A 23,077-nucleotide genomic window follows, 5' to 3' on the forward strand; every position below is an offset into this window, starting at 1 on the left:
TGAAGCTGAGAGCCTCAAGCAACACTGGAGGCCGTCCCACAAGCAGCAGTGATAGTAATAAGGAGTAATCAGATGGGTATGACTTCCTTCGCCTCTTGGCTAATGTTGGGCTAACTCCTCAGTGCTCTGGCTTTTGAACCTCCAAAATACGTCCACATGTTTTCTAGGCACCAAGATCCTGGATCTGCTGAGGTAACCAACCATGTGTCTGTGTCTATTGGTGGATTTGAGCCCCATTCTTATCTTTATTTCTTTCTTTTACCATCTTTGCCTCTTCTTATTTTTTTTTGTCAGTTTATTTTTGTGTCTGCTTTGTATCATCTTATATTATTTTCTTTCTACCTAGTTGTTTTTATCTATCCTTCTGTCCTTATTGTATGAACTCCTCAAGGATTAGTCCATTGCCAAAAATCTTTCTTTACAATCACTTTCAAAGAGCACTGTTTGATCCACAGCTCCTTGAGCTTCACCCTGTGCCTCTTTGCTGAGCCCTTCTCCAAATTTAACTTTCTCCAGCTATGGGATCATTAACTCTCTCACTCTCTCCATTTCATAAGCTCAGTAATTATATTTGTATTTTTTGAGTTCTTCATGTATAGTCAGTAAATCAGTAACTGCTGGATCCTCACATCTCTGAAGCACATGCAGAAGACTGAGTAATTTTCAAAAACACAGATCAAGAAAAGCTTTATGTCTACCCTCCCTCTGCCTTCACCCTGCAAAGACTACGGGGCTCCTACTGCTGCCCTCTATCTCATTTTCTAGACTGTTTTCCCCTGATCACTCTCTTATCTCTAATCATGCTAACAGAGTGCTCTGATTTTTTAGTACTAGCCCATTACCCCAGGTAATTCCGTCACAGGAAAGATTTTTAGTATGATTATTTTTTTCATCTAGGGCAGGGGTATTCATGTTATTAGAAAGGTTTCAGACACTGACTGCCTGGGCATGGCACCCTTTTGTGCAAAGATGAGAGACAGCATGACACCGGAGCGTGGAGATGAAAGATTCTGTCATGCCAGCAAACCCTTTGATCACAGACCAGGTTGTAGCAAGTGAAGTGTCAGCATCAGATGACCCTGCTGGCAGATTTTAAGACTCTGTGGGTGGATAATGAACATCTGCTCTCATGCTTAGATGTGACCTCAGGTCAATTCGGTATTCATTTTACACCGTATCCACCTAAGATAGGATATTCATCCCTCTCTTTCAAGATTTCCTTTCGTACTGTCTCCACTGAGACTTCCTTTTCCTCTTTTTCTGTTACAATCCATCTTTCTTGTTGCTTTATCAATTTCTTAATTTTCTTTCCTTCAACCCATTTCAAGATATAAAACTTTCAAGTCTCCTGTGTTCTTCTATTTTAGCTGGTCTCTCTTTCTTACAGTACTCAGACGTACCAATTGCTGAATTTGTTTCAGTGTCATGTAGTCCAAAAAAATTTTCTCTTTAAGTAGTAGAAGGATGATTTTGATCTCCTGCTGCTTAAAACCAATTAAACTGATAATCTGGAAGCCATTCCTCTTGATTTATCATTAGTACAATGAGGTCAAGTCCTTTGAATGCAGTATAACTGCAGCATTTCATTTTCTGTTTTGAATGATCTTAAAACAGATTAAACAATGTGATATTGACTCTGCTCACTCTTATGATATTTTACAAGGGAAGACAAAGCTTGACAATTTCTTCTTTTGGGGGGATTGAGTCTAATTTTAATCCCAGGACATCCGTCATCAAAATAGCAATATTTATTTATCCATCACTTCAGACTTCATCCAATACACAGATTTTGATGTCACAGGAATATCAGAAGTTAGTGTTCTGTTCTACTGCTTTTACCACAAGAACAGCAATTATTAAACTGTTCGAAGACCATGTATTTCAGTTCCCCGACCCACTTGCAACTCAACTAATTTGATCATCTACATGCTTGACCTGACATACATGTTTCAATCACAAATTTTAATCTTCTGTGGCAATATTATTTTTGGATTCCTTGTTCACAAGGTGTTAGTCAGGTGTTCAGGCTTTGAACACACCTTCTTTCTTAGGGAATTATGTGGGAGTGGCCAGATTTGAAACTCAGTTCATTCTCTTCTTAAGGCTCTTCCCCTTTCAGTGATAAGTAAATATGTCTCTGTTGTATTAGGAGTCTCCTCAACATAACTGCGTAATAAAAAGTTCTTTAATATATCAAACTCTCTTCTCTGTCTTTAGTAGCTACACAGATTTCTTTAGCAAGCCTTACATTCTTTATCGAACTGTAGATTAAAAATGAACTTTCTGCAAATATCTTAGAATTTAATATCTTTTAACTGAGATACTGACCAATAATAATCAGTCATTCGGGGCTGACAACAGGTCTGAAGTAGCTGATCCCTAAATTCTTAGGCATACCAAAAAAAGTGTTTTGCAAAAACTTCTGCAAGGCAAGCTAATGCGTTTCAGATAGCTTTTGATTCAAACAAGAGCGCTCTATGTGCACAGTACTCGAATGGGTATGGAACTCCTTTCAAAGATATCTAGTGATGGTGATGCAACAACAAAATTTATTTGTTTCCATGTAGTAGTTATAGATTTCAAAGATGTTCATAAGGAGTTCTTAAATAGATATCACAATGAATTTCCTTGTAATGGTTTTGAAGATTGTGATATTATTACATGTTAAATGCAGCATGTTAGTGACAATGTACTTCAGGGACAAAGCTGGGATTGTATCAAAATAGTGCTTATTGTCACAAAAATCTTGTAACCAACAGGTGGTAGAAAAAAAAGAAAGAGAAGGCATTTAGCAGTCTTATGAAGAGAAATGGAAGTACAATATACTAGTTTATCTTTTCTGAGACTATTGATTTAAACAGAGGTATGAGAACAAAAGGAGGACAATGCAAAGCAGATAGGACTTACGGCTTTGTTTGGTTTATTTTTTCACAATATGATTTTGTCGGAGAGTTTTTGACTGATAAGATGCTAAGGCCTAGTGCTTATCTTGTTTCTCAAAGGGCACACTGAATGGATGACAAGAGTACCCTGAGATGCAACAGTTCATACTAGAACATTCACAAAAAATATTAACCTTCATGCCTGAAGTTTAGATGCAACTGTATTAGGAACAGAAGGAAATGTGGTGGGCATATTTTCATGCACAACTGGATATATCTTCCTTTAAAGCTTTTACTACTAACCTCTAGAAATGGAATATTGCACTGGATAAGCTATGAGCTGGAAACTCCGTGACCATTTTCTTAATTTATGGCTGCACTATTGCTGTTGCCTGAGCTTGAATTTGCTCTGCTACTTGGAACAGCAATAAAATTATCAGTGACAGAAGACGGTGTGCATGTGTACGTGTGAAAGAAATTACCTGTCTCTACTGACCAGAAGCAATTCTTAGTTTCATTTGCAAGTGACTTGTTTCATTCGATGTAATTTAGCGCAACAGTGAGAGATGCTCACCATTCAGCTCATAGCACTTACTGCTTTGGAAGGGGAACACGTTGATTCTGCTTACCAGGACGATTACAGTTTCTAGAAAAGCTATTTCCACAGAAGCCATTGATTATTCATGTTCCAATAAAAACAAATGGAAGAAATGAAGGTTCAGCCATTGATTATTCATGTTCCAATAAAAACAAATGGAAGAAATGAAGGTTCACAGTTTCAGAAGGGGAAGCCAGAATGTGAACAGAGCCAAACACTATCCACTTATCAGTTATGCAAAAAAGTGACACTTTGGTGACATAGGAGACTTTCGCCTCAGACTGAGTCTTTTGCAGATGGTGTCTTGGAAAACAGGTGCTCCCCCACCCAGTGCATGGGCTAAAGGAGAATTCTGAGTAATGGTCTTAAACACCATATACTCAGACATAAGATATTTATTTTCACCTGTATTTGCAAAGAGATCAATTTGACATATAGATTTAGAGAACCTGGAAAATATGTTGAAAATACAGAACACTGGGAAATAGGCTAATAGCTTTTCCTCCAAGGTAACCAATCTGTATTGAATGGGTATATAATTAAACTGAGATTACAGTATATTTGTTACATTATAATGGAAGTCCCATGCTGTTTCAATTTACAAACTGATTTGGGGGGAAAGTAGACTTCAAGGGTACTCAAGTTTCTCCATCAGTCTCAGAGCAGCAGGATTCTCTTCCTACAGCAATCGACAGTGCAGCTACTAACAGCACTGGCACTGAGATGTTGTAATTGGACTTAGAATAAATCACTGTGCCTTTTAGATGACTGGAAACCACACAAATTACTTCCCGATCTATCACTCTTACCATCGGTGGAGCATATGGTGGCTCAACGATGTTTGAAGCCTTTCCTCCAGCCACAAAGACTACAAGCCTTTGATATAATTGTATCGGTCCTTAGCACAAAACAGAGGCTGAAGGGACTGTAGAGCTGGCTGGTTGGACCACTGAACAGAGTGCCATATTTTTAAATAAAGACAACAAAAATAAATGAAGTTCCCTCATAACTGGTGTCCTGTTGTGAAAACTGTGTAACTTCCCACTTACAAAGAGGCTTAACTGTGGAAAAAAGACTCCATTCTAAAAATAACACTGGAAAAACAAAAGCCGAATCAGAAAATACATCATATACTATTGCAGAAATACCAGAAAGGAAAAAAAGGAGAAATTCCACCAGCCCCAAATAAAACTTGACTCGTTATACATACAGAATAAATCAGAAGACAAACTTTCCTCATGCTACTGTAAATGCTTAGAGACAGAAGAATAAAATTGGCAGCGTGACAATGCTTTTTAAAATAATCTTCTGCTTCAAAAAATATTCTCACTACAGATATTACTGTAATATGTTTTTTCAAGATCTTACTGAAGTCAAAATCAGTGTATAAATATTCCAAAAATAGTTTCACTGATAAATACGCAACCTCGACTGATAGTGTAGTTATATTATTCATGAAAGTGGGGGATTTTCCTGCATGTTTAAAAAATAATTTGGACTTCTTATATCAATGGTTGCTAAATTACTATTATAGAATGTTGTGATAACTAAATATTAAAGCACCATTTATACTGCAAGGCTTACTTTGAAGTTAAGCAAGTAAAAAATGAAATAAGGTGTTACAGAGAACACAGCAGGAGCTTTTGACACTTACTAAATAATATGGTTTGGAATTTCTCATCAAAACTGCTTTTGTTGCCATCATGTACAAACCAGGGATTAAGGCACGACAATAAAAGTCAACACTTAATCGGTTATCAAGAATGGGAACACTAAGGATGATAAATTCCAAGGGCAACTACAAATGCATTGGTGCAACAGGAGACCTGAGATTAGGCTCAGGTAATATGAGTTTAGAGGATTCCTTCTAGATGTCTTAAAAATAAGTCAAGACATAAAAGAAGGTTGTATGCAAAGTATGAGCTTTTGATTGTTTTTCTAATTTCTTAGCTTCCCTAAATTGCATCAGAGAACACCTGCTATTTGTAAAAGTAGTGCTACAGTAACTGTAAGGTTGAAAGCATCTGAAGAGGGCAACATTTCTGGAGAAAATTATACCTCCTGTAGCAAAGACAAGGAGGAGGGGAAAAAAACCCCAACAAACACAAAACCAAAAACTAACCAGCCAGCCAACCAAATGAACAAAAAACCCCCACCACATCTGGATTCTTCCAATCATTTCAGCCAACCGAGAGATATGACCTCTCTTTACAAATCTTGCTTCTCCATTTTTACTTAATTCATACAGACTCTTTCTTGCTTCCTTACATTACTGCTTAACCAGAGCAAGTTTTTTAATCTTTCATTGTAAGTTAAATCCTTCCTCATCACTTGTCATCATTTCTTCTTTCTCTATTTTCTTCTTTCCTTCTTCTTCAATTTCAGTGTATCCTTACTGAGAGTCAGGGAGCAGAATTGCATCCAATACTCAATATGTGGGCACACATATGAACATTTTCCATTTTGTTCTCTATGACTTTCCTAAATATCTCTAACTTTTGAACTTTCGAAAACTACTGGAAATGCAGAGGCCGTACTTTAAAGTCCTAAACCAGGTTTTATTATAAGACCATTCAATCTCTTCATACGCATAGAAAATGGGATGGGTGTATGTTTACGTAGGGAGGTTAACATTTTACATTAAAATTTCCTTTTTTGGCTGTAGAATGTAAATACATTGACAAAATTAATCAGAAGATTGAGGTCTGCTTTTTCATTGGTCTAAATCAAGAAAAAAAAAGATGTTTAATTTCAGCTGAACCCATTTCATTATTTTTCCTGGTAACAGCTTCATTTTCAAATATGTCATAGAAAATATATAAAAAGAAAGTTAAAAAATAATAAATCAAATAGCTACTTAGACTTGACATCTCTTTTTCACTTGGTTATTGGTTAGTTTGTGGTTTTAGGTCAACAAAGCTTCTGATTTATTCTTTAAGTGAAGTATTTGGCAGAAAAAGTGAGAACGCAGACCAGTATAAAACACAGAAAACTCCAAATAAGGAGAAACTTTTTAATAAACATATGCACATCAAAGAAGAATTAAGAATCGAAGATTTATATTAGAATGGATTTGAAAGAACATAATTCACCTGAGATTTATGAACTTCTCATAGCAGAAAGTCTTTGCCAGCTGAGTCAGTTCTCAGGACATGGTGATAGAAAAAGTTTGGACTGTCATTTTCTACAACTGCCGGCTACAGAAAGAATTGACAAAATAATCAGGAGACAAATTACTTTCCTACTTCAAAACTAGCACTGAATCAAGAGAAATCCCAGGCTGTCAGGTCTAGGCCTCCATTCTATGAAGCAACCACACAATAGAAAGCTGTTGTTATTACATACAAGTTGGTATTAAGTGGCTGTTCCATGTCAGCCATCCAGCCAAACTTCTTGTGAATGGCTGCAGCAGTGTAGTTTTTTAGTTAATGATTTAGAAGGTTTCTCTTGTAATTGTCCTTGTGGCACTCCATGTTCCTCCAAATAGATGGATTTCTATATCAGCACGAGTGAGAAACACTGTTGAAGGTTATTCCCTCTTTTTCTAGCACATTTTAACCTGTGGAAGGTGAGGCTCAAGAACTAACTGCAAACACTGAAACTGTGCTTTTACCCACAAGACTCTATCTGTTTATTACAGGATTTCTTACCATTAAGAGGAGCATTGTTGACTTGCTGTGGGTTTCTGTCAACGTAGGACCCACTCCATTCTACAGTACAAAAAGAACTTGAAGATTTTAGCAATGGATGATGAATATCCTGTTGACTGTCTTCCTCTATCTCATCTGTGTCTAACAGGAACAAACTGGCTGGAAGTGTCACGTGAATGAGGAAGAAAGAAAAAAAGTCTGTATGAAAAATCTGTAAGCTTTCTAGATACAGCAGGTGTTATCTCTTTAAAATATACAAATATATCATCCCTAATCAAAATATACCCTAACTCAAGACTTTCAATTAAAGCAAATTCTCACATATATTTTTTTGATTGGGGAAGGCAAAAATTATTGAGATAAACATTTTTCTTTTTATCTTTGCAGTGTTTTTAACTCTGCATAAAACCATTGGCATCTCAATTCCTTTGTGTTTCCCTAATGAGTATATAATGACTTCACTTAAACAGCTCATCTTCCTTAGAACTGTTGATAAAATTCTGAAATTCCCTTTCATTTTACCATCAGCTGAAAGTACTTGTCCAGCCTTTGATTTTAAAGGTTGCATGGTCTCTTAAGAACAGCAGTAGTATAGGCACCTGTGTCACACCAAATTTTTAAGACGTAAGTTCTTGGCAAATGTATTTTCATTGCTTTTCAATCTACTGCAAAGTCAGCTAAGCTTCCATATAGACTGTTCCTTAGGGTAAGATTAAAAACAACACAAAAGATGCTTTACTGCAAAGCTATTGCCTCTGCTGGAGCTCTACAGTAAAGAGAAAATTGTGCATCAAAGGGAAAAAACCCAAACAGTTGCATGGGGGAAAGAAGAGGTGAATACCTACTAAATTACCCAGTTATGACAATTATCTGTTCAGAAATTATGTGAAGATTCAGTGCGTGCTTTTTCCTTGTTAACTCTCAGAAGATTTTCTGAATGGCAATAATATGCTCTGCTTTATTGTTTGCCCAGCTTCTCACTGTCAAATCTTATGAAAGTTTGTTCTCTAGCAAAGGAATCAGGAACTGTATCCTCAGTAAGTCCTATTCTTCACAGGTTGTTTAATGTAGTTTTGGTGTAATTCTCTTCAATAATGAATAATTAATTGCTTCTCATGCCCCAGGGCTTGTAACAAAGAAGGAAATCAGTATCATGACATGTTTTTCTATTTTACTATTATTTGATGAGATGGCTGTCATTTACAGGGAAAAAACAGTATGCTTTCACTGAGAGACACAAGACATTACTTTCAGAGTGAGTTATAACAAGTATGTGCTTAATGAGCAAACAAGATTGAAAATATCATCTTCCATAGACTATTTATTGGCATATTGTATGTTATACTAATTAAACAAATTAAACATCCTCTTTCTTGATTTCCAATCTGATAATATCTACTAAACATATTTGACATTTCAGCAGAGATGAGGATAACAGGAAATGTGAGAGCTCTTCAACAGATTTCATTTTTTATAGTAGAAAATAAAAAATATTAACAAATTTTTGCATATATTACTGGAATTAAATATGTCACCCAGGTCTTCATCACTCTGTGGTGGGCACTGACCTGTTTTTTGTGCTATCTCTGTGTTAAGGTGAGAGAGAGTTGGAATACTTGGACAATTATGACTGACAGAAGAGCTATATTTTGAGTCTTCCTCCACCATAGACATCCTGCAAGCTCTTCAAAAGCCAGCCGACACTTTGTGTCAAAACCTTTCCAGCTGCAGTGTGATTTTTAGCCTTTAAAACAAGTGGAGTATTGGGCTTGTGATAGAGTCTGTTACAGGTGCAAATATCAAGGTTAGATGTGATGAAAGAAGGACATGCTTTCTAACAGATTTCGAGCAGCTCTGGATAGAACAAATACAAAGGAAAATCAATGACAGATGGGAAGTCTTTGCACCAGGGACGAAGATTTTTGGCCAGAGTCTGAGGGTGAGGCAAAGGACTAGCTATTTGCCACCCTTGGTACCAGGGCATAGACCTGGAGAGAGGGAGGAGCTGACAGCGGTGGCTTTTGGTAGCAGCATGGGCCAAGTGGGCTCAGACGGTCCACGGCTCAGCATTGCCAAGAAGGGCACGGTGAAGATTCAGACCCTGCGTAGCCTGTAGAGTTGTGCACCTCCAAATGGGCTCCAGCTCCCTGAGGACTCTCCACTGGGAGTGTCCATTACTGAGGCAGAGAAAATCCTGAGTGTATTCACACCTCTGTGGACAGTAAACCCATAATTTGGTGCATTATTCTGGGTGATGCCTTCATGGGATCACTGACAGCAACTCCTCTTTTATAATGTTTGTATGAAAGGAGGAGGAAGTGGTGTCTCATATCCCAAATGCAACAATCAGATGGTTACAGCACTGAGAAAGCATAACTCGCCTCCACAGATGTGCCCTAACCACTAGGCAATAATGAAAAAATGCAGCCAGACACCACCTCTCTTGCTAAACCTGTGCTAGCTGAAGAAAGAAAGAGAGAAGAAAAAAAAGAAAAAAAAAGGAGTTTCTTTGGGATACAGGGAGAAGCTATAATCCTGTAAAATAGTAGATTACTGGTTTGTAGTCACAATTTCAGGCAGTGGTTTTCATTCTAGTTAATAAACCAGAATAAAATACCAATTCAAATGAACTTGATATCGCAAACAAAAATGATTCTTTGAATTGAAAGGATTAAGGAATCAGACCTGTTATGTCTAAGACAGTTCTTGAAGGTATAATTTCTCTGCCATCAATAAATTTCATGAGCAGTAACAGTATCAAGCAATAGTCTAAGTACTTACACAGGAGCTGACTATTTGGGATAGCAGTGTTTAATCATGTAATATAATTAATGTCTCCTTTCTTTAGGATACAGGATAGTACTGAGGCCACGAGGACAAACATCCATTTTTATAATATCTGTGTCTTACTTCAACACTGTAGAAAGCTAAAGATAAGACAGTGAGGGTGACTGATTAGTTTCCAATGAAAACTACTCGTAAGCTAGAAAGCACATAAAAACATTCCTAATTCAAACATTTTTCTCCTTTTGTCTATTCAGTTTGCCCTTACAAAACTGTAGTTTTACTTGATACCGGGAGTTATTCCATGTTTGTAGAAGTGCTCCAAATGACAGGTGGCTTACTGTACCTGTACTTTGGCCAATAACCCCAATTGACTCACAAGCGTTAGTTACTTCTCAACAACAACCCATAAGAACTAAAACAAAAGGAAAGCTCTCTTCAAATTATTTGTGCAGTAGATTTTCAGGTGTGACAAATGAGTAGGAGGAAATTGAGCCAAGTACTTCTTAGTTCCTAGATCTGGCTGTGTGCAATGATCATGTCCCAGGTACATAGAGAATGAGACTCCCCCAGGCATGTACTCATTTTTGTGTTCCCTTTTCCATCGCCTGTCCACCTCTACTGATCACCTCACACTTTGTTGCAGCATTCATTGAAATAAAGCCTGGGAATGAGTGCTAGAAGGCAGACACAATATATCTCAGCATGCGAGACAGACACAACCTTCAACAGGTGTGTGCTTTACTTAGAGGCCAGAATTAGTGATCAGCCAATGCAGATTTAAAAAAATTTAGTCCCAGCATGCTATAGCATGCCTTTCAGACTATGACTATACTACAAGCAGACATATCTGTCCATAATACAGCACAGGCCTTTTAAAAGTGTGTGGGGTTTTTTTTTTGCGTTTTTGTTTGTTTGTTTTGGGTTTTTTTTGTTGTTTGTTTGTTTTTTTATGTTCCTTTTAAAATCTTTAAAAACATCGAAACTCAGCAAGAAAATCAATGCCAGGTTCTGCTTGGATTTAAGTTAAAGCTTCATGTATGCTTCACTTCGGCAGTATAATCCTAAAGAGATAAAAGAACAGTGATTCTTTTATCACAACACTCTCAAGATCAGCAGAGAAGAAAAATGTCTTGGGTAGTAAGTGCTCCTATCTGACTGCTAAAATCAAAACCCTGTAATCCAGCCTTAGTGACAAACTGAAGAAAGGTCTTTAAAATCTCCCCTCTAGTTGCTTCCCTGCTCTCATATTCCAGCATCATATCAATGTTTTCTGTGATGAATCCAGCTACAGCCTAATCTCCTACATTCCTCAGTCACTGAAATACAACTTCACCATGACACCATGTTGGTGTTATATGACTCCCAGAGAAGACGTACCATCAGCGTATCATAAATCATTCTACCCAGTCTCTCACTGGCTGCTCCTGTTGTTGCTGACTTCTCTGTATTTTGCTGCATATACAGACACTGAACAGGAAATGCTGGTACATCTCCATCCTAACTGTTTATGACCCTTTCACAAAGATCTCTAAATCATGACTTTTGGATACACACAGGTTTTACTACTGCTTCTCAATAATATGCTGTGCCCTTCGCATTTCTAAAGGTTTGAAGTTATTTTGGTGACCTTAAAGGAACTGCATCACCAGGAAATGCCAAACATTTGTCACAAGATTATTAGACATTTTTATAAAAACATAGATGTTAATAATTATTATGCTTCTGCATAACAGTGTGAAAATATATCTTACCTTGTGCAGGATGTTCTATAATGACATGAGCTTGCATGTCACTCTCCAAACGAAAGTACAAATTAGCAGAGGACAATAAATGCATAAATTGTACACATTGCTCACAGAGGAAATACTCATTATTGAGGATTGAGTGAGATGAAAACAATATCATCCTGTTTTTAATGATATACTAGAAGAATAACAATAGTTGAAGGTTAATAAATATAGAGATTTCAATAACAAATTTCCTATCATTTTTCACAGTCAAGTATTGTGTGATCTTGATAGCAAAATCTAAAAGGTTTTTCTTTCACAGCTGGTTTATGTAACTTCAGCTTTTATATTTTCCAGCTGATTTCAAATTTTCTTGTTCACTGGCTGAGTGAAATGATGCATTACTTACTATGTACTACACCAACCAGAAAATATCACTTGTCTATCTATCTAAATATGCGATTTATTTAAGTTTTATTGGTTTGGGTATTTATTTTCCAAGAAAAATCTATTTGCCCAATTATAAAAATTTTTTTTTGATAATTTATCTCTCTAAATGATTTGCCTTAGCTTCTCTTAATGATTTACTTGTGACGATTTTAGAGCGCAGCATTTGTGATATAAAAAATATTAAAGGGATTGGCAAAATTTCAAGCCATTCTTCATCCCTCATTTTCAGAAATGAGAGATTTTGAAAAAAGGTTTGATCATGTGTAGAGTGTAAAGCTGAGGAGAAGAGAATGGAAAATTAATGTAGATATAATCCAGACAAACAACTCAGTCTCACTGACTTGGCTTTCCATACATGAGGTCTGGAAAAAATTTTTACTTTGAAGTTCCTAGAGATAAAACAACACAAAACTAAGCAGGATAGACTGGCCATGAATAAATGTACTCTAACAAATAGATGGTTACAAATGATCAAAGGAGAGAGCTTAAAGGAGGAAAAAAAGTAGCTGTTTTTACATGAAGTATGTTATGCTTTTGTCAGTGCTATGTAAAACATATCTGTGTGAAGGATCAGTCTCCAGTACAAGGCCTTGGGCTGAAGCATAGAACCGGGACAGAAGACCATGTTCAGCAAGGGCGGTTGGCACATTGTCCTCGAAATTCAGTCCTACACTGGCTGTCCTATATAGAGACACTGCTTCAAATAAGTGGACATGCAGGATGCAGTTCGTGTAATTTCAATAACTCAGCGGGAAGGAGCAGTTATTGTAGGAAAGACCTCAGCTCTCAACCAGGTCAGAATAATGTTGATAAGGCTTGATGAGCCAGAAGTTGCTTCTGGCCCTATGGTTCTTTTCCCTATGTACTTGATGCTCAGGGACGTCACCTGAGTCATCTATTATAAAAGCAAGATTGCTCAGTAACGCAGACTAAAATAAGAATTGCAAATCGGGTAATGGATAAGAGATTACAAAGGGTTCCAGTGATTATTTTTTCTATCAGGTAAGTTGAAGGCTTTTTATGACAAACACTTTTTTTTTTTTCTCCCTCAGCAACTTCCTTTTTAACATGCACAAGTATTACACTAATGTCCTCTGTGGCTGCTCAGTGCTCCTCCCTTTCCTTCAATCTCACCTTGGTTTTGCATGCTGCATGCAATCTAGTGGCTGTCTTCCTTCTACCACATTCAGAAAAACAAAGTACTGATTAAAAATACAGCATGCTCTACAGAAAATAGATGTAGTAACCAAAATGCATTTGTTCATAGCGGCTCTTCTTCCCCTTCTAAACTATAAAGGGCTTGAATCCAGCCTGAGTCACAAAGGAAAAATATTGCCTAGTCTTCTCTCTATCTGCATTAGCATGCTATTTTATTCTGCACCTGCAGCTAGCAAATAAATGGAGAGTATTAACTGACTGAATCACTAAGTCCTCAGACGTCTTTCTCTGTCAAAGACCTTCACTGGCATTTCAATTAATTGATCTGGGCAGTTTGTCTGTGGCTGCTAAACACTGTCATTTCCTTAAAGCTAACACTTCTTGTTCAGTGAAGATGCTGTTGTCAGCCAGGCTTGAGTAGCAGCGATGCAATCCAGGATATTTTCTACCAGTGACATCAATTTCTTGCCTGATGCTAATCTTGATAGCTTGTTTCCTTCTGCCATTAAAGATCTCAGTGACAGACTATCACAGTGTAAGCTCTTCCCTTCATTTACTTCTGAAGTGTCTCCTTTTACTTGTGTCCCAGTCCTGTCAAGCTGCAAGAAGTGCTTTTTTGAATAACACATTAGAGACAGTCAGGAAGTAGCTGCATTTATCTTCTCGATATTGAAACTCTTTCCTCTATTTAATCTTTTCCATTCCGAAATAATTCTTAAAATGAACATCTTTTTACATACTTTCTCTGAGCAAATAAATAAGGCTCATGTTTGTGCCAATGGAAGTACCAGGCTCGACATTCACATGCCTCATGGGAAATTCTTCGAGAAAAGCAACATAGAAATGCCCAAGAGTAGCCATCACTAGTAAAAGAGTCAGTAACAAAAGCACATGTCAGGTATCTTGCTCTGCTATAGATGCTTACTGGAGGACAAGACATATTTTAAAAGCTAAATATTAAGGCTGAAAATGAGAGCACAGAGTATGGGAGAGGACTCTGCAGTTACACAGGGGCTAGGGTGTCCACGGGACCTTGGGCAACTCATCCTTCAACCATGCCACACCACCCCAGTGAGCAGCCTCAGCCACGCATCTGCTCTGCCTCAGGGGTGCAACAAATCTGAACTTGTGCTGATGGATTGGTTTGGGGAGACTCGCATGGCAAGTCCTATGTAACCACAGGTAACAGAAAAGAGAATAGATCTCTTTTATGTGAAATTCAGGAGCTGAGAATTATGGCTAAATGAAATTAAAGTATTGCCTTAACCTTTACTATTTCACAGTGACTAGCTCAATCAACAACCTCTGACACCTTACCTAAAAATCAGCCCTTTCTTTTTAGCTTACAGTAGGAGCAGATTGAAATACAATCACAGTCATACTTCGTTTACCACTGGATTGCCTCATGAATGCTACATGATTTTTGAAATTCTGAAAATGAATGGTCTATATTTGCCTTTCCATTAGCTGAATGCAGCATATGGGTATCTCAAATACTGAGCTCTCCTCCTTCTTTTAAAAATTTTTCCAAGTTGTATCAGTTCTCTGATACATGGAGATGCGAAACTTTGTTTTGCATATATTTTTCCCATGCCTTAAGTTACCGGCTTTGTGGTGACTGTTGTAGATTGAATATGGTGGCAGCAGCTTGTGGCCATTTATTCCTAAGATCAGCCTTTGCTTTACAAAGACTTGCAGAGTGACTCCTGTGAAGGTAGTGATTTTGGGAGGCTGGACCCAATTTAACCCAGAATTTCTCAGGCACCTGCAGTCATTCATTCCCTGGGTTTGCTTCCAGTTCTCTGGGTAAGAAGCACCTACCTTGTAAGAATGTTATAAATGGCCCTGATCCTCCAGTAGCTTATTTGTGGTTTTATGTCATATATTCGGCCTATGTGTCTTAGATTTCTCTGGTACAAACCCTGGGTCTCTCAGTCTCACTCATCTGGGGCTGGCTCTCTATCACCCATCTTTGCCAAACTGAAGCCACCTGCCCCTGTCCTCCTGAAACCAGCTCTGCTCCTCAGAAATGGCTCAAAGCTGCCCCAATCCTTTGTGAGTTTCACTGAAAGTTCAAAGGCAAGAAAATACCACATGGCTTGGGATTTTTAAGTCTTTCCTCCCTATCTCTTTAAACTCTGCAGCTAAAAGTAAATCTCTGCTGGCATACCTTTTTCAGCACATCTGTTGTTCAGCTAAAACCTAGTCTTTATGAATGCTTGCTTCATTATTTAATTCTTTACCTTCCCAACAACAGGTGGAAGGAGATGCAAGTAAGAGTTGTGTCTTGTCAAAGCTCGCTATATATTAAGCATTCAGTAAGATATTTTAATTTACCTGAATTAACAGGAAGTATATGGAGCGCTACTTGGAATGACCACATCTGGTACAAAATACTACCTACTTTTAAGAATACTGCTAGAAGAAAACTTCTGAGAGATTTCTAAAACTGTTTTTATCTAGTGCTTTATTTTAATTGAACTTATTCAGATTCTAGTCATGCAACCTTTAAATGCTAATATGCAATATGTTGAGAGTACAGCAGTAATATTTATTTGAGTATCCAACAGTATTTATACCTTATTTCTGGTAATGCATTTAAAGTGTAAGTAAAATGTTCCATTAAGAGCTCCTGGAGCTCTTCAAAATGCAAAACTTCTGTTTCATTAGCTATAGCTATATCCAGAGCATTTTCTGGAAATGGCTTACCAAATCTTAATTCTTGTCACCTATAATATAGATTAATTATTTAAAATTAAACCATTTTATCCTCAGGGTCCAACAGACAGAGCTTTGCCACTGAGGTATCTGAATCTATCCAAGGAATGACTCCTAATTCCATACATATTAAAATACATAATATGCTAACTATGTTATAGGTCTTCTAACTGATTCAGAGTACCTTCTTAAATAGCACCTGATTCAGACTGGGGTGATATTGCAATGATATTCATAGTTGTGGATATGTCCCTCTGAACAAGAATTGTATTTAATATTTACTAGAGAGTAGCAATACCTATTCCATTTCAAGAAGATGCTGTAAATTTTGTTGGGAAAGTAGTACTTCTAAAAATTTATTGTAAGGTTGCAATTAAGGGTCTTACAAATTTTTACAGGATATATATGTTTATATATACTGCTGATAACAATGATTTGGGCTGTACTATTAATATTTTATCATCTTGCTGAATAATTTTATGGTTGATATAGTAAGAACAAGAACTGGAAATTATGCTTTCATGACATGATTTTCCTTGACTGTCACAAATATGTATCCATTCAATAGGTACAAGGGATTAGTATGGATTTGTTCAGAAACCTTTTTTTACATATATAAGCTTTGACATTTCCAAATTATTTCTTCAGTTTCACCAGAATACCAGCTTTTCTCCATTTCCCTTTCTCAGGACCCAAGCTCTGTCTTCACAGCTCAGCACACAGCAATCTCCATCCTACCTTTTCAGCTTGTTCAAAACTTATTACTGACTGAGATGTTTCTACTCTCAATATATTCAGAACAGTGATGTGATATACAAAATTTCAGTCCTTTGTCAACAATTTTATGGCCACACTCCTGGACTTTGTTTGTTTGATACTTCCTACTGACAGAAATGTGCTGACTGCTGTGCATGATTTTTGAAGGGGAGATCATAGGGAAGTTTAAAGCGCTGGTTTATATAATACTCACACACTTTCTCACAGCATAGAATACTATTAGGGCAACTGCTGGTTTGTGAGAAGAAAAACAGTATGTGCACTTTTCATGAATAAAAGAAATAAGTTCTAGAAAGCTTTTACTTGAGATGACATACTATTCATTTATCTAACAATATTTAGAAAACAGTTGTTCAAGAAAATATTTGTGAACCCTGAAAATTTCATTGACTTTTGCATGAGTTATAGTTACCTCTTATTTGCTTTTGCAAACTATTAATATTCAGCAAACACTTAAAAACGCTAAAAAGATCTGTACACGATCAGTACCTGAAAACCTGATGATGTAAAAGGGCTACATTCTCAAAGAGCAACCACATTCCTGTCACCCAAAATACAACTCTGAGGTAACCTGCAAACATCCAGCAAGTGAAAGAGAGATGTAGAGCCCAATGGCACTTAGAAGCAGTGGAAATCTAAAGGCTAACAACAATTTGAGCTTAGCAACAATAGCCCAGCATAACCTGAACCTAAATTATGCAGCAGAAAATCTTACAGGACCCTGGTTTAAGGTGCCCACTCCTTTACTACAAGCTGCCTGGAAGCCATTGTCACAAGTGCGGCCAGAAATGAGCTGAATAGTCCAGACTCTTATGTCTCACAGAGTTCAGGGTTGGTTACATTTGGTGGCCTCACTGGCTCTAGTTAGTAAGAGAAAGCAAATAAATAAATCCTTTTTATCTTTTTTTTCAACTCTCTGTGAAATCCAGACGTAGTGTTGAGCTGTGGGGGATGATAAATATTAGAAGTGCCTATTTAGATCTTTGGGTTCGCATGCTCACAGAAGTCTAAGGGATCTAACTGGTACTGAGAACACCCTTGAATTTGAAAGAAATGCTGCTTTAAATAAAATATTTAGTAAGTACTATTCATAAAATTTACTCAAAGGCACAGTGAAGTACTGTCATGTGTTAATATTTATGAAATAGCTAAGAACATATTAGCAAAGGGATAGTTAATCATCACAAACATCCATGCATTAAGCAGCATCATATAAAGAATCATTTTACATATAAGGAGGAAATATATTTATTGCAAAAATATAAGTCCCAAACTCAAGCTGTGTTTCTTTCATTTGGAAACTCTATTAATTTAAAGCAAATAGGTAAATTTGTTTGTTTTTCTTTACTTCTATATGTCTTTTCATCTCAATTGGCTAAAACCCCTTTCACCAACTCTGCCAAGTAACTATTCTATTTAAGCAATTTTTGTTATCATTTAATTGAAGCTGCTTTTGGGATGGAAGGTGTTTAAAAGCGCACAAAACCAGTGAAGGCTTCAGGATACAAAACATAGTAAATGCCTTTGACAACATTAAAGGACCAGAAATGGGAACAAAACTTCCTATATACTTACTTGTCCTCTAATTCTCTTACACCAGTAAAACATGCCGTAGGATGATCTTTAATGTCAGAAATGGGTAAATTCTCAAGACTAATCTCATCCTTAGAAGACTGTAGTTACCCATTCAACCTTACAGGAAAACAGTGGTTTAAACAGATTTGTTTGTTTTCTACACAGCCACTGGGACCACCCTTTTGAGTATTTTTGCAACAACTTCTTACTTAACTATTGAATGATCAAACTAAGCTTGTCAATTGCCACCAGAAAATAGAGTCAAATATGACCAAACCAGAGGGAAGGAAGTTTGCTTGCTTTCCCAGCAAGATTACTCCATCTTTAGGATTTCTGGACTTGTTCTACTAAAGAAAGATACCCACCTGGGACCCTCCCATCCTGTATTCTTGCACTTCTATTTTAAGTCCATACTCTTGCAGGCCATTGACATTGAAACCAGGTCTTGGATATTATTTTGGAATTCAGGCTTAATTAAATCCCACTTCTGATGGCTGTATTACAGTGATGTTTTATCCAATTTGAAGTTGCATCCTCTAAGTGTGCTCCCCAGCCATTCTGTTCTGTGAAGTGAGATTATGGTACTGTGCGCAGGCATGTCGGGCAAGAGACCTGGGTAATGAGCTGATGACACTGCCAAAAGGAATAACAGATATAGCAGTGACAGAGTTTAGGCTATACACATGCTAGGCATTTACCCAAGAGAGAGATTTCAAAGAGTGCCTGGATTCTGTCCATGAGATAAATTAACATGGAATTGTATGCCTACATTATTCATATTCTGGGTGTATTGATTCTTTTGTGCTTAGAAGTCATCAGGTATATTTTGTTGCTTATGGTTTATGAGCCACTAGCTGCAAAAAAAAGAAAAACTGTAAAACTCAGGGGATGCAACCTTCCACTTAAATGAGTTTAAGCTGTAGCATCAGCACAGATGTAGGTCATTGAATGTTTTTAGGAATCAGGCCAAAACCATTACAGCTTATCTATTGGGATGAAATTCTGGGAAGGCAGGAGCCAACATGAAAACTCTAAATCTGAAGCTGGAGACGTGAAAAATACAAACAGCTAAGAAGTAAATGACAGGTTATGAGCTGAGGTGCTGCAGAGTGATTCTCATCAGCCTTCGATGAAACGGGCAACTCAAGCACAGCTTTTGATATGACCTTAACCAAAATGATTCCCCTAGCTAATCACAGTGGTTTGCTGCCTCACTAGCAGTTGTGGTTAGTGTATAAGAGCTTCTTCATTCATCTGTTGTTCCCAGGTTGGTGGGGGTTTGCTGCTGCTGTTGTCATTGTTTGTTTTTTTTTTTGTTTTGTTGAGTTTTTTGTTTTTGTTTTTTTCTTTTTCCTTGTGTGGTTTTAGGTGTTTGTTTTGTTCTGTTTTTGGTTTTTTTGATTACTGTAAGGACTTCAGGCGTGTTTGGAAAAACTTATCTATTAGAAAGGGAGTAGAGTCACTTTGCATTATAAATACTGAAGAGAAAATCAGAGACAGAAGCACAGTCGAACCCACTAATTTGGGAAGCATTACCTCTTAAAATAGCTGGTTAGCACGCTCATGAAACCAAGGCAGGCATCAAGTGAGATACCAGGTAAATTCTTACGTATTTCATTAGGACTAGCACATGGCAGAATTGTACAACATCCTGCATACTCTGTTCCAGTATGCTAACAAGCCTAAGCTATGGACAACTTGTGTCTCCTGATGATGTTGTTTATGTGAGTAAAATTAATCACATTTTTAAGTGTTTGTATGATTTAATATATTTTTCCCAGGTGTATTTTAAAAATACTTAAAATGGGCTTGTTAGAAACTTCTAAACATTTTTTAAAATGTCAAATGAATCTATTATTTTCTGTATGATCTTAAGATTTAGCTTTATCACCATAAAGATCTTCTTCCACTAACATCTTGCTGAAAAAGCCACTTAATGGAAGTTTCTCATGCAATGTATACTGATCAATGCAGAAGAATCATGAGAAAGTCTGTTTCTTTGTATTACTTTGAAGGTGTTGATATATCCTCAAAGATCTTCCAGAATAACATCTGAGCTTTATAAAAATTGTCTGAAACTCATTGTTCTAAAGGTGCAAAATTTTCATGTCAAATTTTTAAAATATTGTAAGAAACTCTTGCTTCTGGTAGAACAGAAAGAGCCTATGTATTCAAAATTTTTTTTTGTAACTCAGGTTAAGGTTATTAAATTTGGGTTTAGTTTATATTTATTAATTATAAAAGGGAACCAATTTTACATAATATTTCTTTTTCTTTCAGATGGGTCTTCACAAATGACATAATGCAAAAAAAAAATTACTTGTGGATTCCAGCACTCTGTAAGATATTATGAAAATCACCTTCTGAAACAAGAAAACAAATATTCTTGTCAGGATGTCATTTACCCTCTTTATTCAAAATAATATTAATAAGTCAAATGAGAGAGATTTATCAGAGGTAGAAATGTCTTGTCAGCCAGGGAAAGAGCAGAGAAGGAGTCTGAAAACAGGTCTTGATGACTGGTAATTTATGTCCCCCTCATTAACTGAAGCTATGCGGTTGTCACTCCAGTGAGAAAACATTTTGAAAAGTGTAGAATAATCAGCTGCACATTCAGAGTAGATGCAGATGGCCTACGCTGATAATTACATGTCTCTTGTCAAACATTAGGACATATGGATGCTGATTGACCCTTGATTTTTGTTTTTATTTAAAACCAGCTTGAACTGAAAAGCAAAATCTCACTGTCTTGGTCATTAGACAACCATCTAAAACAAAACAAAAATGGGCTGTTGGTTCTTCTAAACATTTACCTCTGATTTGTGAAGAGAAAGGAAAATAGGTGTGTTGAGTAATATCCTGGCACCCACTTCCCTTCAAGGGCAGTTTCACAGCTGGCAAACGCATTACTCCCTTGCAACAGTGCTTTAGCAAAGAGCTCCTGTTCTGTCTGTTTTGGATGAGAGATGGCATATTGAATGTGTCAGGCTTGGAATCTGCACCTTCCTGAAATCTCATCAAAACCTAGTGCCTGAGCAGCTTCGAGTCAGATGACAGGAGTGACAAAAGGGCCGGCTAACTGCTTGCGGCTGCCCGACTGGCAAGCCATCACTCCACTGTCAGAGAGTAATCAATTTGATAGGCCTTGTCACACAGGAAAAGAAGTGATTTGGATAGAAAAACAACAAACAGAGCTAGGCTTAGAGCAAAATAATAGGTGCCTCTAAGATTGTAAATTGGCATCGCATTTAGGCATCCTGCCTTATTACTTGGATGAGATTATGAGTGCACCCACTCCCTTCAGGGCTACTTTTGCTACCTTTCTAACGTGGTTTACAGCATGAGAAATTCTGCTATCAGCTCAGATGTGCCACTTGGTTCCTTCCTTTGAATGTTGCAGTGACAGGCATCTGATCCTCATTGCCTTAAGTAGTTGCTATAAGCCACCTGTGTGAAGCAAACAAGGAGAAAGTGCAGATGGCAGCCCAAGGCGAATGCTTGATTTTTGCCTCCTCAGGGCACAGACAAGGAGAGGCAGAGGTTGGGTCCTGCCAGTGAGAAACTGAAGGTATCAGAAGAGAGAAACGAGGAGCACACCATGTTTGTCTCTTTCTTTCTGCCAAGCAAACACACTGAGCAGCTATTGAAAGGTCTGCGTCAGCGTGTGTGTCTGTGTACAACCAAAAAATATGCTTTCTTTCTTGCCAAGTTAATATACTTGAGGTAAGAGAAGAGAAAATCCAGGGGCTTGTCATTCCTGGAGAATAAAGTGTTGATCCAAACAGCCAACTTCAAAATGAGTGCTGTTTACCAACATCTATTAAGCAGGTAGAGTATGTCACTGAAAATATTGCTAGAAAATAAGAGATGTTTCAGTACCACTTACAGTTGAATTCAGTGTTTGTAATACAGCTAATAAGAAAGTAAAACATCAGTGAGGTATTTGGGTGGAAATCATAGAATGTCCTGAGTTGGAAGGGACCCACAAGGATCACAGAGTCTAACCCCTGTCCTGGATATGACAGCCTCTAAATTCACACCTTAATGGTTAGATCCAAATTACTCAGACGCACCTGGCAGGTAGACACCAGTGCTGGATAGTGACGCTTATGGTCCCACCTGACCCTCTAAATGCTGAAGATTCCATGAGTAGAGTTTTCCAAAACCCTGACAAGTAGCCACCATCCTGGCAAGAGGAGGCACAAAGACCTCTAAAGGTCTTCAGATAAGGCATTCTGCATTCAGGAGTCAACTTTGTAGGTGTGCTCAGCACTGTAGAAATTGTCATTCTCATCAATTCATTAATTGCTACCCCACATAACAGCAGAAAAAATAGGTTCAGGGTCCTCATCAGCTTCCCCTAAATCACATGTCTAGGTTAGCTTAACCCTTGTTAAGGGAGAGTTATTTTGTGAGATGGCTGCCTAACAGCTTAATGGCCAAACACATTACATAGTTTTTGAAGCAGGGATCTGATGCTGTGCCTCCTGTCTTGCTTTGTTACTGTTTTTAGAAATGAGTGAGAAAGGGTCTCCCTTTTTTTGTCCTTTTCTCCCCAGCCCAGTTCCTTCCTGAAAGTGAGAGGTGAAGATGTGAATCTTTTCAGACTGAGGAAAAAGAACTGAGGTGCCGGGATGCTTGTATTTATCTCATCTGAGTAAAATTGCAAGGAATTAAATCAGTTGCTCGCAAAAGTTAATTTCTCATAAATGGATAGTATTTACCATGTCCAAAACCACATTTCATTTTTCAGCT

The sequence above is a fragment of the Caloenas nicobarica genome, chromosome 3 (assembly GCF_036013445.1).
Source record: "Caloenas nicobarica isolate bCalNic1 chromosome 3, bCalNic1.hap1, whole genome shotgun sequence".
Lineage (NCBI taxonomy): Eukaryota > Metazoa > Chordata > Aves > Columbiformes > Columbidae > Caloenas > Caloenas nicobarica.